General features: G+C 22.9%; 1 protein-coding gene across 2 annotated transcripts in view; it reads right to left on the minus strand.

Annotated features, from left to right (window-relative positions):
* The window catches only part of LOC129610659 (beta-1,4-glucuronyltransferase 1), a 104,193-nt gene that overhangs the window by 7,326 nt on the left and 83,199 nt on the right, over positions 1-13,668 (minus strand). For both annotated transcript variants that reach the window (XM_055523296.1, XM_055523297.1), the window contains one exon: positions 11,023-12,125. The gene's annotated coding sequence lies outside the window, so the exon portion shown is untranslated. The remainder of the gene's footprint in view (positions 1-11,022; positions 12,126-13,668) is intronic.

Consider the following 13,668-nt stretch of genomic DNA (forward strand, 5'->3'; position numbering starts at 1 on the left):
TGAGTATCTAGAATGCTTTTAAAATAAGAACAAAAACCGAAAGGTAAGAGTAAACAAAAGAAAATTAGCAAAAAAAGAAAAATAAGAAAAATGTATGCGAATAAAGGTGTACGCGATTAGTAAAAAGCAAATCATTATTACTGTACAGTTGCTGTTATACATTTAATGATGTATAACGTAAATATATAAACGCGAATATGTACATACAAACGAAAAAATTTGATTTTTTTGTAAAAACTCTAACAACATTCACACATAGTTGAATATTTATTGAATTAATGGAATTCGTATACTTAATTTTATGGTGAGAAACTGTAAAAGTTTTGCAAAACTTCTTGCTAAACTTATTTTAAGAACTTTTTTTTTTCAAATCTCTTTAACGAGACAATTATATGTGGTAAGAGAAAAAAACCACTTCAACCACTCAAAAACAACAGAAAAAAAAATCTAAATTTTCATAAGTAATTTGTAGATATGTGAATGTGATTAATCATACATTTAATTTGATTGACTCATAAAATTTGTTGATTTTTTTGTTCAAAAATAATATTAACACTTTAAAAATTCTTGTAAATTTCACGGTGTCATACATTTAAAAAAAAATCAGTCATTGAACTTTATTTTTAAATTCTTAAAAAGTTTTTCCTTACAATTTCTTTACATATTCTTATATTATGAACAACATATTTGTGTATTTAAATGTAAAATACTTGTTTAAAGTTTTCACACTTTTTTTCTTACTTAATAATATGGTTAGTTTACTTAAATTCGGGTTATAATAGTAATAATAACAACAAGAAATTTAGGTATTTGCACTTAAAATTTACATTGTACTGTTACTTTTAGATATGCATATATAGACACTAAGTACAAAAATTTTCAATTCCTTGCATAACACACTTGTATGCAACTTAAAAATCTAAAAATAGCTTGTACATAAATAAAAAAAAATTGTACATTTTTGATATTAAACACAAAATGTATATGTACATACTTATTAAAATTTTTAATTGATACTATAATTGACACTCTTGTGTTTAAATACAATTCATATAACATTATTCTGTTCTGGAGAATTCTGGAGAAATGCAAAAATTTCTTAAATAGAAAGTATAGTGAGAAAAAAATTAATATACAACAGTATCCAAAAACGTATAAACTGTTAAGCTACAAAATAAAAATATGACCACTGCAGAGAGAATATTCCTAATCTCATAAGAAAAAAGAATAACCAACTAAAATTGGATTTTTTTAGATTTGTATTTTAAATTATCATTAATTCTCGTGCAATTTAAATTCAAATTTTATGGTATTAATTAAATTAATTTTGCTTTTATTTTCTTCTATGAAAACATTCAATTTAGACTCAAGTATGTACAATTAAAATTTAATGGTTATCAAAACAGAACTTAAATAATTAAATATTTTTCAATTTTCATACAAAACAACTGAATACCAATTTTATGTATTATATCTGCTATTTAATTTTAACAAAGAGTAACAAATTTTAACAAGAGTTTCTTCTCATACTAAAATTATTTTGACTATAAGGGTTCAGATAGGCATGCAATTTTTAGTTTTTCAACTGCTGTTTGATTGTAGAATCATTGCTAGCTAATCTAGCCAACTAAACTAATGTGTCCAATTCAAATCGAATGCGTTAAATAAAAATTGTATGCGATCATACAGTTGCATATGTGCGTGCTGGAATATTAATCTACAAAATATAAATAAGCAATCAAACAGTTGCAAAACTAAAAATTGCGTGCATGCTTGGGCCATAAGGCGGCATTAAGGACTTTTGTACTTCTATTCAGCATTTTGCATTTATTTTGCTTAAATTAATTTTTTTTTTTTTTGATCAAGCACAACAAATTCATGAGCATTAATGTAAATTAAACTTTAATCAAATCAAACAATATAAATGATCATTTAAAATCTGACAAAATATTATAGTTTGTAAATTTGTATTTTATTTCTAATCACGAACAAAATACTATAAAAATGTTAAACTTTTATCAAAGAATTTTAATTTTCTATAAATCTGTTAAATTATAAATTTTGTTGTATATCAAAATCTTACAATAATGTAATAAAAATTGTGAAAGTATTAAAAAAGTTTTTTCAAAAATTAATAATTTTCTTTTCATAATATTTTGTTATATTAAATTCTCATTCTTTTCATTTTGCTTATAACTGTTATAATATCATATACGTGCTCTGATTAATAAATTCCTTATTATGGTACTTAAACATTTTATGTGAGTTACAAAAACAACTACAATTATTATTAAATATTTAAGATTTTGTTTTCATTTTTTATTTTCAGGAAACTAAATTTGAAGAATAAAAAATAAAGATCAGATTTAGCTTATTTTTAATTTACCACCTTCTCTTAAACTTAAATTATATCGTTAAATTTCGTACAAAATTTAAATTCGAGAACCACCACTTGTTTTAACTTTTAATATAAAAATTTTTTGAGAATAATTTTAATTCTGAAAAAAAAAAATTAAATCTATAAATTTAAAATATTTTCTCAATTTTTTGTATTCCATCAACTCTCAATAAAGTGAAAGGTTAGTTTTTCTCTTCTTCTTTTCCTCTCTTTTATTTTTTATTAAAAATTATATCACGTGATTTTTATAAGACTACTATATGGATATTAAGTAAAATTACAAAACCAAAGAATTAGAAGAAAAAAAAAATTTTCCTATTATTTTATAATTTTCTCATAATAACATCCTTTATAGTAACAAATTACGATAATCAAAACAGAACAACAACAAAATAAGAAAATAAAAAATTTATTGAGCTTTTCTTTTTTTCTGCTATATTTTTATTCTTTTTTTTTTTTTAATATCCTTCCTATTCAAGTTCAAAACCAATTTCAAAACTTAAAGGATATATGTAACTATAAATATTGACTATTATCAATAGATTGAAAATGTTAGTATAAATGATGTATGTAGATTTATATACAAAAACAATAAAAATAGAGAAAGAGAAAAAGAAAAGAAAAAAAGAAGAAAATTAGGAAAATAAAAAACGTCCGCAAGAATAACAAAAAAGGATGTTAAATGTACGGCGTTGTTTTATAATGAACATCTAAAAGAGAAGAAAAAAAAAAAACATTAATGAAAAACAAAATAGAAATATAAGAAAAAAGAAGAACAAGAAGGATAGAAAAGAAGAAAAATAAAAAAAAAAAAACCGAATTAAATAAACTTGAAACGAAAGGCAAACATTCTCAAGGCTATAATATTATAGAATCCTCCTCAATCTATTTATTTTCTACTCATCTCCTTTAATTCTCTTATTATTATTTTTCTTTGTAAATATACAATTTAATATATTATTTATATTCTATACGTCATGTCCATGTATTATTAACAACTAATGTGTATAAATAATAGATAATAAATTTGTATATATTTTCTTTATATAAAAATATAAGCGAAATTATATATAAAATAGAGCGCGAATTTATATTAAAAAATTACACATTTATATTATTAGTTTGGTTGCAAATATTATATGACTATCGCGTGGCATGTGTGATATATTATAACATTACATAATGTATTCTCATTCTCTTTATATTTAACAAAATACTATAAGCATTTCACTATACTGACATTATAATGTTGTTCTTGCCATACTTATGATATGACATTAAAAGTATTTGCATACATGTTTTATGTATATTAGCCACAGGCGTCAAGAATAAGAGAAAAAAAAATACAAAAACTATTTGTTTTACTGCACCACACCACAATCTTTAATTTTTTACATTAATTTGTGAAACTAATTCAAAATAATAAAAAAATATAATAGGATTTTTTCATCGTCATAATTAAATTTTACTGTTGCACAAAACATGACAATAAAATATAAAAAAGAAATTGAGTAATATTGAGAAATTCTTAATTTTTTATGAGTAAGTAACAAGTTGAACTCAAAAAAATATAATTTGAGGTGTCTTATAAAAATTATGCATTTATGCATTGGCAGTTTCGCTATATTAAACAAATAAATCGGATTGTGAACAAGTGTATTAATCTCAAATTTTAATTTAATTTAAAATAAAATCAAAAGTAAATGCAAATAAAAATATAAAATCATGTAGGTAATTGAAATTTTAGGTAAGCGAAATTTGCATAAATAGAAGGTATGTTAATAAGGAATAATAGAAAGAATGTTAATAAGGTAAAATTCATATCAATTTAATAAAAATGAAAATAATACTTTAAGGTTCCCAGAAGAAGAGGAACAATAATTTCGTTAAGAAGCATATAAAAGTATTCACTAATACAAAGTTGTATGAACAAAATTTTTAAATGAATTTTCGAGATTTGAATTAAATTTAACAAATTCACCGCATTATATTAACTAAAACAACCTATTCTAACTTTTTTACTACCATGAAGGTAAATTTGAATAGTATAATATAATTACAGACAAAATAAAAACAATTGTATCATTTTAGAGATGTTAAACTACATATTGAGTGAAATTTATGTGAGCTGTCTGTGTCATACTTATTATTATTGATGATGTGATGACAAAGGGAAATACATAATATAAATTTGGTTTTCAATTCTATAATATTATTTGTATTATGTTATATAAATCTACTTATACCGTATAACCATACACTTGAAGGCATTTCATTATTATTTAAATTACAGAATAAATATTACAGAAACGAAAAAAAAAAAATTAAGTGATAACACAAAAATATATTATTTTATAAGCATATTTGTGGTATATATATACACTCATTCACATGTTAAGATATTTGTGCAAATGTAGGCAACTATACAAGGATGATTTTTCATGCCTTTATTTAAATATTAAAATCATAGTTAAACATTATCAAACATCATCGTTATCATTGAGTTAAGCAATTTATTTTTTCATTAGTTACCAAAAAAAACGAAAGAAAGATAAAGTAGTTTATTTCATCGTTATTTTCTTATTTCGAAATTTTATTACTTTGTTTTTCCATCATAATATCCTTTGACATTCACACTTAAATACAAAATTTATATAATATATTATGTATGTATGTATATGTTAAGTATATGAATTACATTAGAGATTTTCATAGTATTAAATTTATGTTAACGACATTTTCACTTGTTTTTTCTTTGTTTTAGTTTTCTTCCTCTTTTTTGTATAATATTAATATAATGTCAAAATATTTAACTATTCGTTTTTCGTACATATATTATATACATATACCAATATAACTGGTATAATATACAAACAGGATATAATATAAGGATGTTAATATAAACACTTTATGAATATATACGAGGAACTGAAAATAATATCAGGAAATTAACAATATAATAGAGAAGAATAAAAGGCGAAATATAATTATGTGATATATTCTAAAATATATAAATGTTAGCTTCTGCAGAACCGATTTTGGATGAAAATTTTGATTTCTTAATTTTTGAATTATTAAGCTTCTTTGGATTTAACAAACAGAAGTAAGCTGATTATGTTTAGTTTAAATCAAAGAAAGTTTATTTGAAGTCACTAAATATATGTTACTTTCTAAATTACGAGTATTTCTGTATATCGAACAAGTTCTTTGAAAATTTTATTGTTTGTTAATACAGAGTTTATTTAACAAAATATATACAGTTCTAAAATGAATTCCACTCGCAGAATCCAGCTAATTACGAACTTAGCTGTGGCGTAGACTTTTGAATGACCATAAATTCTACTCGTAGATATTATGAATCAGCAAAATTAGTATATTATTTCAACTATAAAATGTTTAGTTAGTTATTTAGTAATTCAGAATTGATATTATTATATTCGTAATTTTCCGGATTTGAAAGCTACGAACGGACTTTATGATAGGGATAGTGTTATTCTATAATTAGAATATAAAATTTGTAGAAACACTGTATATAATTTATTTGTATAAACTGCAATATATATGTATATTTATATGTTATATAAATATTTACATTTTCTTCATGTGTTGTAACGATTTGCTTTAGAAATCAAAAATTGTAAATTAGCCTTTGTTTAAGATATAAGTTACAACAACACAAAAAAAACACAAATTGCCTTAAATATATTATAATTTACAATAAGTAAAAAAAAGAACAAAAATGGCAAAAATATGACCTATAGTTGTTTTTATATGCATGTATATAATTTGAACACATAGTGAGAAAAATAGCAGCAACGAAAATTGTTTAAGTATTTTGTGAGGTTAATTTAAGAAAAAAATATTAGGCTGCGGTTTAGAGTGTTTATGTCACATTCAAAATTTTCACTCCTTATTATGTGATTTTCAAATACAAATGTAATTGTGTTGGCTAACAATGTTCAAAATTGGATCTATGGCGATTTAAGAATTAATATAAGGATTATGGTATTAAAAAATTAAAAAGTTCTACGAGCTTATTATTTTATAAAACAAGTCTTTCCTAATAGAAAATTTTCTCACATCTGTGATTTATATATATTTTCAGTAACAATAAATTTCCATTATTAATTTGAGTTCAATTGATATTTTTAATTTTAGCTTGGTTCTAAACTTACAAAACTATTTTCTTGTAATGGTAACATATTTTCTGCATTATTTTGTCTGCATCAGTTTATTGAATGTTCATAACATGTACACATGTATGTATATTCTTTTCTTTGTTCTTATTTAGTAGACAATAAAAATTAACAAGTTATTGTCCCATATTAGACAAAAAAAAACAAAAAATCTTAAGAATTAAAACAATTGAATAATTCACTATATGGCAACAACATCAAAGTTATTTACTTTTGAATGACATTATGATATTTTTTAGAAATTCTTTTAAAAATTTAAGAAAATTTACAATCTTTATTTACAGTGTCTTAATTATAATAATAAAATGAAGGAAAAAAAATAAGCAAAAATTTCATCTAGAAGCTTTCTTTCATTGTCCGCATTGCATTCTTTCTCTATTTTACGTGTAAGAGGCAAAAGATTTAAAAGACATTAAATAATAAAAAATGAAAAAAACGTAAGTAAAAATAAGTTAGTTTACTTAAAACATTATATCATGTACAAGTAGGTACTGTTATAATATTATAAAAGTTTTTCATTTTTATTCTTACTTAATATAATATGTAATGTGAAAAATAAACAAAAATATCTGTAGGTGCATTATTTACGCTAAAAAATATATATACATATTTCTTTTTCATAAATTTCTCTTTTTATTATAAAAAGAATTTTAATAAAAAAATTAAAAAGATATTATGAATTTTAATATAAATTTATAACAGTTATGGGAATTGAATTGAAACGATACGAGCTTAGATTGCACCAACGACAGATTGATTAGCGAGATTTAAGACTAAGAATGATAAGCAAACCTCTTTATTTTTTATTTCAATTTTTCATTAACTGAATTGAGAATAAATTGACTGACGACGTATCATGTTTTCGTTCATAAAACATAATTATTTTATTATCAAATAAGAAAAATGTTTATCGTATTCATTTGTATATAAGTATTTATTTACAAATTTGTAATTATATATATATTTGCCTTATAGTTTCCGTTTGTCATTTAGTCACTGGGTTTTCTGAATGAGTTATAACTATAATTTATATTTAGGATATTTATTTGGAAATGTAAATTTCAAATCGAGTATCTAATTAGATATTCGATTAAAAAAAAAAAAATAAGAATTATAATTGAAAATATAAAAAAAGCAATTGGAAATTCCAGATTTCAAAATTCAGCAATTGAGAAATTCAAAATTTTAAAAGTGACTAAAAAAGCTATATCTTACATTTTTTTAAAATAATGCTCTCTTATATTATAAAATAATTATCTCTTTATAAAATAATGCTCTCTTATATTACAAAAAACTATCACGGTATAAATTCTAAATGGTAAGAGTATTGCTTTAAGCCCATATTTTTTATTAAAATTTCTCTTTGAAATTTAAAGTTTTCTATTTCTTCATTTTTTGCAATTAAATTATGTAGCATTGTAGCCTATAGCAAGAGATAACAATGTAAAAATATTTTTTGTTTTGTGCTTTTAATCTTCACATCTATTCTTGCCATCATTCACCTATATACGAACTTAACGTACATATATAAACACATAACTATTATTTTAAAAAATTTTGTTAATTTACACCAGAATAAAGTGTGTACGTGTAATAAACGTTCATTTAAAGATGAAAAACAGTAATAATAAAAAAAAGTGAAAAAGTGAAAAATAAGTGCTTTTTTTTTTCTTCGTGTACTTATAAAGAAATCCGAGAAGAGGAATGACCGACAGAACAATTTACCAGCGCGTACACCCATTGTTAGCACCAAATCGGACAGGTTACAGATAACAAAAGCAAGTATAAGAAAAACAAGCAAAAAAATAAAGAGAAAAGAGATGAAAAAAAAAAAATTAAACTGAACCATCAAAAGAAAAGCAAAATTCTGAAATTGTGATAATTTTTTTTTTCTGACAGTGTAAAGTCTGCGATGGTGTAATTGTACGGTATTTTCCATGCTTTTAAGTTATTTTTGTTTTTATTTTTGTTCTATAGAAGGTGATAAAAAATTATTTATTTTATTTTAATTTTTCTCGTTTTTTTAACTGGGTGTTATATGGGTTGGTCAAAAGCATGTGATGATAAAAAGTTAAAAATTTCAAAAGAACAAAAAAAAGGAAAAAAGTTTAAATTGTTAAGTGCATCTGGAATTACTTAAATTCCTGTATAGTTTTTGTTGTTGCACATATTTTTGTTACTTTTATCTACTACAAATGCTGTGTACTCTATAGATACGACCTTTGCAATGTAATCGCATATACTTCCCTTCCCTTCAATCTTTCTCAATTATTTTTCATATACATACATATACCAATATAATTTCAATGAAAGAGGATTAAGTGCGTATAGTAACATATGATATAATGATAGTGTATCTAAAAAATTTGACATTTTTCTCACTAAACTTTTTAAAATAATTGCATATCTTCACACATAATCATATCTATATAATATACTGTCTTACATTACATTATATGAATATTTATGTAATATGTATATACCTAAATTAATTTTACATGTTATAAGTAAGCAAAGTAAGAGGTCAAAAGATAAAGAACTTTTACCATTAATGATTAGTACAAAAAATTATATTTTAAAATACAAAAAATTTTTAGTGGTGTTTGGGGCTAATATTATTTCCCATAAAGTGAATTAAGTATATGTTTTTGTGTTTGTATATTTGTGGCATACAAAATGGGTACATATATGAGAAAATTATTAAACAGGAAATTTATTTTAACAGGAAAATTATTTTATTATCATATAATAATTATTGTGATTTTATAATTTTTAGATTTTATCAAATGATTTTATGAAATATTTATAAGAATTTTAGTATGTTCTTTACACAATTTTAAATAAATTATTATGAGAGATCTTGGGATGAGTTGAAATCTTGACTAAGTTTAAATTAACTTAGTTTCTAATTAAAGATTTTAAATATTTCGAAAAATTAAGAAATGATTGTTAAAATGATTTTGTTTACATGCATGAATTTCGACTATTATAGAAGTTTAATAATTGCATTCAATAAAATTTGCATTTAAAATATGATCATTAGAAGAAAAGATAAAAAAAATTTAAGGACTCTGGAGTTATGATTCTTCTATATACAATAACAAAAATTAAGGATATCTGTAATTTATTTTTCATTGATTATGACAATATCGACAAACAACTTTTTTTGGTATATGCATTGAATTTTGCAAGGACAAAAATCTATAAGATTTAAGTTATGCAGAAGTATCTATAAAAGCAAAATAACAGCATCATATTCGACATAGAAAGTCAAAAAATTGCTATTTTCAAAAGTTTACAATTTGACATAAAAAATTTTTCCGTTATCACATTTTGCAAATAAAAATTTTGATTTCTTCATAAAAACTATATCAATCGTAACAATATACTTGCAATTTAAACTAATGAATCATCCAAATAATATCACGACATCACAGATAAGTATTTTAAAATTACATGAGTATCTTATATATTTATCACACCCAATGTCAGTATTCAATCAGTACTCCTATACACTTTACGAGAGAAGATAATGAACTATATAAAATCAACCTACATAATTACACATTTCTTATTCTTAACAATTTCTTTTTAGGTTCTGCAATTCAATAATGGCATTATTCATGAATATTAAAATTACTCTTATTATTCTTTCGCATATTTCTCAATTAACCCGTAATATAATGTTTTTAATTCATCCTATATCATGTTTTTTAATTCACTGACATCGTGGGGTTAAAAAATTACTCCAGATAATATTTATGGATTTGATAGTAATCGGCATTTTCTTCAGCTACGAGAAAGTTTTATGAGCATTCTTGTATGTACTAAAATAAAGAAAAAATAATTGAATTAAATAAGTTTAATTAAATCATTTTAAGAGTAATAATACTGTCGATAATAATACAAGTATTAATATTTTTAATTTAATAAATAAAAATTAATATATTAAAATTAATATATTTTTTTAAAGTGGCATCAGTATAATTGTGTATGTTTTTAATGCTTCAAATTCAATTAGATAAGAACATTTTAAAAGATCTACTTTTATTTTCTATTACATTGATTCACTCTTCTTTAGCTTATGCAAAATATATTTTGTCAATGAAAAATAATTCGACTATAGTGATATTTTCATAAAAAGAGAGGACTATAGAAAATATATTTAAAAAGTAACTTAGGAATAGCAATGCAATCTTATTTTGATCAATCACTCAAAAATGTGGATAAGTGAACAATACAACCAAAAACTACTATAAACAACTAAAAATTCAACTAAACACGATTTTAAACTAAATTCCTATAAGAAACCCTAAATTTATATAGAATTAACCTGATTTTTTTTAACATGAAAGTGTATGATCCCTTAAAAAAAATCAAAAATATTCAAAATTTAGAAAAATATTTTATAAGAAAATTGGTGCTTACCTCAAAATATTTATAAACAGCGAAAAAACTTATTTAAGTATAATGGTAAAAAATGGTAAAATATAAATAATTAAAATGCAGTATTTCGGTATATTTGAAGAATAAAAAACCATTAGTCGAAGATGAAAACTAAAATTTAATAATGCTGCACTTTCTAGGTTATATAAGTGTTGAGTTTAAATAAATATTGGTAAAAGTAGCTCTGAATTTAAACAATTTACAATTTTGTATATGAAATTTTGCCAAAAAAATATAGAAATAAAAGATATCCTTTTGCTTTTGTTCGTAATTTGAAGATTTTTTTTTTTCCTTTACGTCCTTCAATTTTATAATAAATTTTTCTCCTCTTCCTTTCACGGTTTTTTTTATATATCTGTCTTGCTCCTCTAGAATTTGGATTTTTATCACGTTATACTTCTATTGTTTTTTTTTTTCAAATATAATTTTCTTTTCTGTTTTAATTATGTATAATCCTTTTTCCTTTTGATTTTAATTGCTTTTGTAGGTAATGAAGAAGGAAAAATTCTTACAATAATTAATTTCATTTCCTTAAAATTTTTATATTTTCATTTACAATATAATTATTTGAGCATTTGAAAAAATTTTTTATGAAAAAAAATTATTCGCATATACGTGTTGATAAAAATAAATTCTGAATTTTGTCTCCTATATAATTATTATAAGGTTATATAATAATTATATTTTCATGTTAAGAAGAAATTTTCAATTGGATGCCTAAAGTATGTAGTAAAATTTACAAGATATTTTAATTTCTTCCTTCTTCACATATACGAAATTCTTTATATTTAAAAAGATTATTTGCTGAGTGTGTAATTATGGATGCTGTCTTCAAGAGTCCTTTTCTTTTGTTTTTTAATATTGTTAATAATTTCAATGATGTTTTTCAAGGTTTTATTTTTTTTTTTTTGTTGAATTTTTTTCGCAAATTTTCTTCGACAGAATATCCTTAAGTTGGTTCTCTTTGTTGAATGTGTAATTTTCAAAATTTAAATGGCTTTTATTTTTAATGCAATGTTATGCGATTTTCACTAAATGTTTGACATTAAAGTTGTTGTACGAGCACAGTTGATATTAAATTTAATCTAAAAATATAAAAAAAAAATATAATAATTTTTTTATGATTAATGATAAAAATTCTAATAAAAATTTAAAAATCATTTATTAAAAAATTATTTTGATATTTTAATTTAATGTGCAAAAATATTAAAAAAAAAAAATTATTACAATGTGAAGTTTAAGTTACGAGTACTATATGAAATTTTTTTTAGAAAGAAACTTAAATTATCTGAAAATTTAAGAAATACCCAAAAACATATTATAAAGTTTTTAAATCTAAGTAAAAAATAAAAAAGGAATTGGGCTTGATTTGGAATAACAAAAATTCTTAAGCCATTTTTTACTTAAATGATATTATTTTAAGACCATGGCAAACTTATCTGTTTTTATTCCTTAAAAATACTCAATTTCAATGTTATGGTTGGTTGGTTGGTTAGAGTGGCCGGTGCGACCCGACTGGCCAACACCCCAATTAGCACTGACGTGCCGTTTTGCTACCACCGCCTCGTGAAACCCGGTTGTCAAAGTACGTTGGTCCAGGGCCAGCGATCAGAGCCACCCCGTTCTTTTAAGGAACTTATTTACGTCCCCGATACTTTTACTAGAAATGTTCCCCAGTTCCATTATGTCCGTTTCCCCAAATGACAACAACCTGGCCCTTTGAAGAGCCGGACACTCGCAGAGATAGTGAAAAAGCGTCTCTTTTTTGTCTATCTCCCGACAACTGCGGCATGACGTATTATTCAATGTTATACTTTAAATAATCTATTGATAGACCCTTCAAACACTTATTCCCCTTTTCTGTTGAGGGCTAATATTTTGACATTTAATTGATGTTATACCTTTCCATTTTGTTAGATATTATTGTGCATATACCAAAATATAGTGGATCAAGCCATAATATTGCATATATTTAGGAAAAAAATTTAAAGTAATAATATTCTAGGCGCAATTCTAGGTAAATTTCTGTACATTTATAGAAAATTGAATGAACAATTTTCTGCACAGCTCTAAATTTTATGAAATTTGATAAATTGTTGCTCGAGAAGTGGGCAAGTATATAGTTAAACATTAATTCCGTTAAAACTTAAAACTCGCCCGATTTACTTTACTTACCGATTTACTTATAGGAAATAATTATCTTTAAAAAAAGGAATTGAAAGCAACAAAGGAAACAAATTTTGACACAATGGCACTAATTTTAATTGTCTAATTATATTCATCATCATGTAATTTGCTAATCTATACGATTTCTTTCAAATAAAGAAATAAATAAACAGCTTTCTGTGCCCAATTTATAAATTACCCATATGATTTGAACACAGAAAGCTATCAAAAATTTGCAATTTCACTAATTTAATCTATTATAACTTAAAGGAGAAGGAATGATATTTAGAAAATCAATGATTAATCTAGAAAGTTTTTACAATTTTCCTATATAAATTTCATTTTCATATAAAAAAATTTTAATAATACACAAAATTTCAATGTTAAAACTCATAATAAACTCAATGTTACATACTTAGATTGTTGTATATAACTATAAATTTTAACATCTGACCATATTAT

The sequence above is a fragment of the Condylostylus longicornis genome, unplaced genomic scaffold, assembly GCF_029603195.1.
Source record: "Condylostylus longicornis isolate FDR11 unplaced genomic scaffold, ASM2960319v2 ptg000046l, whole genome shotgun sequence".
In the NCBI taxonomy this organism is placed as follows: Eukaryota; Metazoa; Arthropoda; class Insecta; order Diptera; family Dolichopodidae; genus Condylostylus; species Condylostylus longicornis.